Here is a 9,506-nt window from a genome sequence, read left to right on the forward strand (position 1 = left end):
ATAATAGCTTCAGGTGGCATAGAGACCAATTTTACTGACCTTGTCTTTTACATATGACTTTGGAAGAATCAAGATGCCCCTCGGATGGCAGTCGAGGGGATGGAGAAGTGTGACCTCCTTTTCCACGGTGGTTGCACCCTCCCTTCCGCTGTGGTGCTGAGGAGGGGGCCTGCCCTCGCAACCTGGCCTGTTCCCCGTGGCCGTGTTGGTAGAATGCTGTGCCCGCTCTCTGTAGACGAGAACACTGGATGATGATGATGATATGAATGTAGGTAGACGTGGAAACACGTACACAATGTCATTTTGAGCTGTGTCCTTCCATTGCCCCCTTCCCTCTCTCCACAAGGATGCTCTTTGGAGGGGCAGACACATTTCCTTGGAAAAGAGTGTGTGTGACTATTTGGCTTCTTGTTTGATTTAAAGGATGGGCCCCCTCTGGGCTCACCAAAGCTGTTTACTTTCCGTGTGTGTTTTTGTGCAACACCCGGGTTTTGCGAGCTGTCTGGTGGCTTTCCCACACCTCAGTGCAAGCCCCTCCTGTCAATAGCGCATCCTTGTTCCTCAGGGCAAGCCCAGGCCTCAGGCCCTCTTGGGGATACCTGGCATTGGAAGGTCACAGGTCGTTCAAATGGGGCTCCCCCGTCCCCTCCCAGAGTCCACTCAGCTGTTGCCTCAGAACCCCAGAAGCTCTGCTACCCTATGTCTCTGGCCAGTCTCCTGGCCTCAGAGTAAGACATATCTTCTTTCCTCACTGGTTGGGAAGGTCACACTGCTCCAGGCCAGTGGCAAATTCTCCGGGACATCAATCAGGAAATTCCCCAGAGGTAAAGTCCTGAAAAACAATATTCTTTTACCCACCTGACTTTGGGGTCCAAAGCCCTAAGAGGGAAGGGAAACGGTGTCACCCAAATCAAGTACATTATACCAGAAATTTGGAAAATGAACTGAATCACACAGGGTGGTCCCAAAACCCTTGTGGAACGTTGCAGAGTTAATAATCTAGTGGCTTAATGTTTGCTACCTTAAGATGCAGAAATAATAGGAACAATCTGTGAATTTTCTCTATACAACTGATAAGGACTTTAGTTCTGGTGGCTATATGACATAATTTTGCCTGTACCCAGAGGGCTTTTTTTTTTTTTTAATGACAGGATTTTGAGCAATGTAAAGTTGCCAGTCTGACTTTAAGTAAATTTGTTTTTAAATGCCATTTACAGATTATTTCTGTTGAAACTGCAGACCCAAATTATTGAAATTTAGAAATGCACAGGGACTTAATGACTCTCACATACACCCACACCCACCCACATGTGCACACACATTTCTTCTATCTAAAAAACTTAAGTGGGATGAAGGGGACCTACATGAGCAATGAGCTCAGCCTCTTTGTGCCTGGAAAGAAGGGACTAGAGCAGCCAGGAAACTCACTTTTTCCCCCTCACTTCGGCCTTTCTCTATGCCTTAGTCTCTCCAACACACACACGCATGTACGTGCCCATGCGCACGGCCTACCCAAAGATGGCAGTGGCACTCTCGCCGCCAGCCCTGTTGGTTGGAGAGTGCCATGGAATTTGACCTGGTCTCTAGGATGTGTCCAAGAGGATTCCAAGCCATGTGAAAATTGCCCTGCTTTCTAGAGGGTGTACTACGACCCTACAACTTCAGAAGCACAATCATTTTATTAATAATAAGTCCTGTCTCCCCATGTTAGAAAAATCAACAAGTTCTAGGGATGAGATGTGTTTCTTCACAACCTAGAGCACGTTCAGTTTTTGGAAACTGCATTTTGATGGTTTCCTTAATACCTTTCCTGCGTGGGGCCTCCCCCCACTGACCCCCACCACCCCACCCCCAAATCTTAGCGTCCCTTTTAGTGAAGAGAGGTGGACACACTCTGAGAGTTGTTTCCTGTCCCTCCGGACTGTCTCATCAGGAAACACCTGCAGGTCCTGCGTCTGTCTGTATGGCCTCCTCAGTTCTCTGGCCATACCGGCGGGCCCCAGGGCAGTTTTTTACATGAAGCAATAGAAGTACAAAATACTTACTTTTTCAAAATTTAATATTTTCCATAAAATGTGTTGGTAAATCCCTTCCCCCTCCCCGTTCCAAATTCTTCTTCTTCTTCTTTTTTTTTTTTTTTTTACTTGTTTTTGTTTTTTTTCCCCTTGTATCTGGAGGACTAAAGAATTAGCACAGACACATTCTGATGTTAAGGAAAATAGCAAGTCACGGTAGCTGGTAGTGTCCCTCGTTCTCTCTGTTAGTAAGTTTAAAAGAATGTATGAAGGTAGTCATGAATGTACTAAGTGTTCTAATCCTGCTTTAGTCCACTTGGGCTGTGTCTACATGACCACAAACATTTGACAGGGAATAAAGTCGTGTCTAGTGTCATGGGCGATAGTGTGCCCCTCCCCCTTTGGTGTTGGCCCCAGATCTTCCTTTATTTTTATGTTTGGGTTGGAGGGGTTACCACATCTGCAGCAATCATCCACCAACCTATGGGATCTACTTAGCGGTGAAAGAATTCGCTGTTTAAATGGTAAGAGTCACTGGCCTGCCCACACCACAGCACGGCCACTTGGGTTCCTACAGAGATGGCCTCGGTTTCCACCCCCCCCTTGCAATGTTGGATTCTTGTCCAATTGCAGTGGGGTCTCAAGACCCCTCATGGGAGGTCACTGAGATCTCGCACCCTGCCTGGCTGTGTGGGTAGGAGCGCGGAGTGGAGGTGGGGGCCCAGGGGCCGTTCATGCCATTTGGAAATACTTGCCTCGTGTAGATCCAGCCTTAATGTTTTTCTGACATCCTAGTGAAAGCAGACCCTGCACAAAGTGGATATCAGAGTTAATACTGTGAGGAGACAAAATAACGAGAATAGTTTTACCAAAGATAATGAAATACCGCATAATGTCTGCATTTTACCATTGATTTGAGTGCGTCCTTAGAAAACTGAATGTAACAAAAACCCAGGACATTTTTGGAAATTGTATGCTCTCTAGCAAACTTTGTGTGAATTTTTATACAAGCACTGTTTTATGAGTTATATAAAATGTTATAAAAATAGAAAAAATACGGTCTTTGTAACATCTTGTTTTCTTAGGGCCCAGGTCGCTCAGAGCCCGTGTTGGTCTAGTCTTTCCGTCTGTGAGGCCTCCCCAACCCCTCCCAGGGGAGGACAGGAATGGGGATGGGGGGGTGAGAGGGGGGTAGGGGGTGTCTCAGCCTCTCAAGCTTCTACACCCCAGGGTGACCGTGGCGAAGTTCACAGGATTCAGTTGGCCGCCGCTGACAGAAATCGCCAAATAGATCCTAATCCTTTTCCACAAGAACCACTTCCTGGCCACACAGTGAGAGGCACATGTGACCTTTTCATACCTTTACTGGTCAGGTGCCAGCCCAGCCCTGCGACCAAGGACCAAGCCTGCACCACCACTTTCAACCCCCCCCCCCCGCCTTTTTTTTTCCTCTCACTTTGGAGTAAATGGGATTTAGTTCCTCAAAGGTAACATATTATTAAGTGATAACAAGTGGTTACGTGTTTTTTCTTATCTCTTCTCTTCGGCTAATTTTAAATTATTTCATATTCATAGTAAAAATACCATCTCAAGCCGTCAGAGGAACGTTGTTTTTGGCCGAGGGTCACGAAGATAGAAACTTGTGGCTGGTGATTGGGATACTTTTCCCAGGGACTCTGCTGTGAATCCTGACACGTGTGTGTGTGTGTGTGTGTGTGTGTGAGCCTCTGTCAGCAGGTTAGGGCCAGTCAGGGGCTGGAGTAACAAGTTTAAGCAAGACTTGAAGGAAGACTAAATTCTTTGCATTCTGGATGTGGGTATGTTTGTTTTCTGCCCAAAAGAGAAGTCACAGAATTTCAGTATCTGTGAGCTTACTTATAAAATCTAGTTCTCGGAGATAAGAACCACACACGAAGTTAATTATCATGATCACTGGAATGGTGACAGGCAATGGCCTCTTTGGGGACGCTTCTAAACAAACGTAACTGTCCCCCACTATCCCCTGCGGCCAGTGGTGAGAAAGGCGCGACGAACAATCCTTCCCTACTCGCTGTGACGACCCCTCACGTTCACCAAGTACATACACGTGCCGGCTGCGCTGCTGAGAGCCCAACCTTAATGATGGTCTCAAAAACCCAAGGTGGGGGGCGCCTGGGTGGCTCAGTGGGTTAGGCCTCTGCCTTGGGCTCAGGTCATGATCTCAGGGTCCTGGGATCGAGCCCCGCATCGGGCTCTCTGTTCAGAGGGGAGCCTGCTTCTCCCTCTTTCTCTGCTTGCCTCTCTGCCTACTTGCGATCTGTCAAATAAATAAAATCTTTAAAAAAAAAACCCCGCGAGGTAAGTTCCAGAATTGTGCCTATTAAGAAAGGTATGATATGGTCCTAAGGGGTGCATATACTCTCTCCTTTAATTCTCCTAAAAACTCGAGTGTCTTGGGAACCATGATTTGTGTTGTGGTGAGGAAGCAGAGAGAAGTAGGTTTCTTGCCCAAGTTTGTGCACCTGGCGAATTGCAGTGTCAGGGTTTAAACCCATGGGTCCGCTTCTGCAACAGCACACCAGTCCGGCTGCTGAACACCCTCTGAGTCATAGCACACACAAGATTCCGATTCGAAAACAAGTGCAAGTCACTGGTGTCCTTGACCACCCACGTCCCTCTAAGCCCCAGTTTGTCTGATCTCAGATGCGGGTGTGCTGGTTTCAGATTTGTGTGTGAGATCACCGGCGACTGTGGAGAGCCCTGTTCTGGGACCAGTGAGCACACCTGGGAAGAGGTTGTGAGAGGAACCGCCATGGATCGGATTCCCTTGGGGCAGAACCTGAGACGTTCCCGTGAGAGTGGCGGTGGGCTTGTCCTCAGGAGAAGGGGCAGGAGGGATGCAGCAGAGGCCGGGGAAGGCCAGGAGCTAGGGTGTGGGTCTCCACTGCTGTCCAGCTTCATCCCCATTTTGGAAAGCCTTAGAACTATGGATTGTTTGGCAGGATTAGTCCCAGGTGAGGCAGAAGGGCTGGTTGGTCCTTGTTAGAGGTCTTCCCCAGGTTGGAAAAGGGCAGTTCTCCTGGCAAGAGGGCCAAGGGCCGAGCTCCAGAAGGGCCGCTGAAAGCCGGAGCAGTCAGGGGTCCTCTGCCTCGAGGGAATGGGTGTTCAGGTGAAGGGGATCTGGGTTAAGCCTCCATCAGCATCGCTAGGGTCAGACCACCAGAGAGGATGTTAAGCCAGACCAATGGGCCCTGTCCCCAGAGCAGGCTTCAGTGGGCTGGATGGGGCCTAGGAATTTGCATCCCTGCCAGGTTTCCAGGTGATGCTGGCCCTGCTGGTCCACGGCCACACTCTGAGGGCCCCTGCACCAGTGACTTCACAAGGTAGGCTGTGCGTGTCACAGAAAACCGACAGCTTAGCCCTTTTCCAATTATGAGAAATAGATCTCAGCTGGAATAAATGGTTTCCCGTTGTGTTCAAATAAAACTGCTTCTTAACTAGCAATAAATGAAATCTTAGCTTTTCAGGTCAGCAGGAAGACAGGTTTACAAATGCTTACGCAGCATGGCCTAGGAGCACTGGCCAAACGTGGCTTTTGCCAGAGCCTAGTTCTACAGGGGAAAGCCTGTTCATTGATTTTATTTTAAGGAGCAAGAATTCATTTGTTCTTCTAAAGGGAGTTTGTTTTCCGAATGGCGAACTGTGCCCTTGACAGAGGTGGAGAACGTGTCATGCCACAGCTCATCCTTCCAGAAGTTCCTACAGTGTGGCAGCTGTGTAGTCAGAAGTGACAATGGGTCCTTAAATTACAGGGAGTTCAGGTTTTGTAAGCCCACTTTTCCTGAGCCCACTAATGGCTTAGGGACTTGACATACGTTATTTCATTTAATCCTCACAGGAGCCCTGTTTCTATCCCCCATTTTACAGATGGGGCTGCTTCTAGAGGTTGAGTAACTTGGTCAAGGTCAGACAGCTGGCAGAGCGGGTGCTGCTGGTGATGACTGGCTTGACTCCGAAGTCCGTGCTCGGGATTTCGATGCCACGCCTTACGTGGCTGCACGCAGTAAACTTCTCCGTCTTTCTGCCGAGGGGCCTCCTGCGGTTTAACTTGGGGTTATGCTGACTGTCCAGGAGCTGCCTGAGTGTTTGACTTGAGAAAGCTTTCAGTGCAGAGAGCAGAACGAGAAACACAGAATCATCTCGTCCTCTAAAGGAAGTGCGTTCATTCTGCAAAAGTATTTGTTTTAAGATTTTTATTTATTTATTTGAGAGCGAGAACAAGCAGAGGGGAGTGGCGGAATGAGAGGGAGAAGCCGGCTTCCCGCTGAGCAGGGAACCCGACACGGGGCTCCATCCCAGGACCCCAAAATCACGACCTGAGCCAAAGGCAGGCACTTAAGCCACTGAGCCACCCAGGAGCCCTGCAAAAGTATTTGTAATGCCAGTTCTCTTCTGGGCACTCTTCCATGACTCTAACAAGTCCTCAACTCATTAATTGGTAGTTAGGAGGCCTTGGAGAGAAGGCTCTGGGTGGTAAACACCACCAAACCTAACCTCTCTTGCCTGAAATGGAATTCCAAGCTGCACGTGGGTAATAAGCGGACTGCGAAGTTGGGCTCCTCGGCTCAGTGCCAAAAGCTGAGGCCACGGCAGATGGAGGAGGGCTGGGCTCCGGCCTGAGGCAGCCGCAGGCCCACAGCTTCCCGACTCTCCTGCTTCTCCCAGACTGGAAACGCTCCCGCTGAGAGGCTGTGAATGCCGGCTGCAGAGCTCCATAGCCTTGGTCTTACTGGTGTTCGGTTCCTGCTACTTCTGACACAGGTATTAAACCTAAGTCTCCTCCTCGGCGTGGATGCGGGGAAGCCTCAGCTCAGGCACAGCGCAGGCACGAGGGGGCCTGTGCCTTGGCCGATGCAGGACCCCTGGCGACCGGCGCCTTCTGGTCGGGTTGTTGCTGGTTGTGTTGCTTCAAAGGAGAGTTGGCTGCTGTCATTTTAGCCTCACCTTTTGCGTCTCTGCATCAGAATCAAGACGTAAGGGCTCTCCTCTACGTCGGAAAGAAAAATCTATGCATTGCAAGGGGCAGGAAGTATCTACTAGGAAGCCTTCTGAGTGGGGCTCTGGAAATCACTATTACCCAGTCCAGAACTCTAAACAGAAATGGCCCAATTTATTTATTTAAAAAGATTTTATTTATTTGACAGACAGAGATCACAAGTAGGCAGAGAGAGAGGAGGAAACAGGCTCCCTGCTGAGCAGAGAGCCTGATGCGGGGCCTGATCCCAGGACTCTGGGATCATGACCTGAGCCAAAGGCAGAGGCTTTAACCCACTGAGCCACCCAGGCGCCCCAGAAATGGCCCATTTTAGACACTTGCTGTTCTACCCTGACTGTAGTTTTGGGGGCTTCACTTATCTGCTTTGGGGAAGGTCTCATCATCTTTAAGAATTCTGTCCCAGAGGGGCGCCTGGGTGGCTCAGTGGGTTGGGCCTCTGCCTCTGGCTCCCGGTCGTGATCTCAGGGTCCTGGGATCAGGCCCCAGATTGGGCTCTCTGCTTGGGGGGGCGGGGGGAGCCTGCTTCCCCCTCTCTCTCTTCCTGCCTCTCTGCCTACTTGTGAACTCTCTGTCAAATAAAGATAAAATCTTTAAAAAAAAAAAAAAAAAAAAAAAAAAGAATTCTGTCCCAGGAGGGGCTCCTGGGTGGTGCAGTCATTTAAGCATTCGACTCTTTGATTTTTTGGCTCACATCATGATCTCAGGGTCGGGAGATGGAGCCCCACACCAGGCTCCTTGCTGGGTGTGGAGTCTGCTTAAGGGTCTTTCTCTCCTCTTCTCCCTCTGCCCACCACCCCCCAACCCCCACACTCTCTCCGACAAAATAAAGTCACAAGATAGAAGGCCCACTGGGTACAGATGACATCTCTACGGAAGAATCGAGAAGGGCATCCTGTGTGACCCATGTCCTCGAGGACATTGCATATCCTTGCAAACTCCTACTTTCACCGGCCTGCTTCTGATACGCCTGCTTAACCAAAAACGAACAAAAAAGCCCTTAACCCAACGTGCAGGTCTTTGAGAGGAACAGGAAAGCGGCCGTCTCAGAAAGCTGCCTCCAACCTCAGGGCCTTCAGAGAAATTCCAGGGGGCGGATTACGGAGCAGCAGCTACCAACGGCAGAAGGAACAGCAGGTTGTGGGGCCTTTCCTGTACAGGAAAAGAATTTACAAAGAATGCGTGGTAAAAGTAACCGCATCTCTTTACACCTAGACTAGCCAAGGGGAGCAAGCCCGCTGGCGCTGGGGCTGGGTGAGGCTCCGCCCACAGTGCTGGGCGCTTCCAGTGGAAAACTTCCGGGTGTGTATCCGCAGTCCCACCCAGTGATGTGCTGGTAGATGTTTAAGAAATGACTCTCCAAGGGAAAGATAAGTACTGGTTTTTGATGATTGCGATTTCCAAGGTGAAAATACTACCACACGTGACTCCAAGTTTCCTATGTGACCTGCTGAAAGACGCCCTCTTTCTGCTCTCAAGTCCACTCCATGGAGTTTCTAATGTCCTACACTACTCCCTGGCGATTGTCAGTAAGCTCACTGATAATCTGATGGCACCTTTCTGCAAGCCAAATGTGTGTGACCGAGATGAGGCTGAACTTGAGCCGAGTGTCACTTTACTTGCCGGATACGGGCTGCACCGTTAGAAGGTTCACGGAATGTACACCAGCACTCCAACCGCAGTCTTTCTTTTCAGCTTCTTAGAAAATGCTACTTATGTTTCCATCTCCCCAGTCATCACTAACCAAATAAACTGTGACTTAAGAAATATCCCCCAAATGTCTACTTTTCTCTACAAAATGTTAAAAAGATGATGAAACGATAGACTAGCCATCCATCTATATAATTTTCCAGGGAAGACAACAGATGCTATTTGGCAGAGAAATGCTATTAGCATCGTATTTCCTAGAGGGCATCTACTTCTTTGAAAGAATTAGCCATCATTACTGATAAAAGGGCTAGATCAGCCTCTACCAAAGTAGTCATAACTTAAAAAAAAAAACACAAAACTTGCCGTCCCATTAGAGCAGGGTGTCCCAACCTCATCTCTACTCATTTGGGGTCCAGTAACTTTGTTGTGGGGTGTCCTGCCACTGTAGGACATGTAGAGGCATCACTGGTCCCTATCTACTCGATGTCCCCAACCACCCCCCCCACAGGCTGTGACACCCGAGAGGTCTCTAGACATTGCCCAACGTGAATTCACCCCTGGTTGAGAACCACTGCACTAGAAACATATACATCTTTAATCTTTTCCAATTTTAATTTTCCCGGAGGTGGCGTCGCCACGGTGGCACTAGAAAGCAGCCGTCATTTGGGTCAAGTAATGGGTGAGTTTTGAGAGTTCTGTGAATCCTTATGAATTGCTTTTGTTTCTGCTATTTCATAACCGTGTTCCAAGTCCCTTGCACTGCAGACAACTGTTAAGAGCTCAGTGTTTGCCATGTGCCCCTGCCAAAC

This window comes from Enhydra lutris, unplaced genomic scaffold, assembly GCF_002288905.1.
Source record: "Enhydra lutris kenyoni isolate GAN:26980312 unplaced genomic scaffold, ASM228890v2 scaffoldscaffold58, whole genome shotgun sequence".
Taxonomy (NCBI): domain Eukaryota; kingdom Metazoa; phylum Chordata; class Mammalia; order Carnivora; family Mustelidae; genus Enhydra; species Enhydra lutris.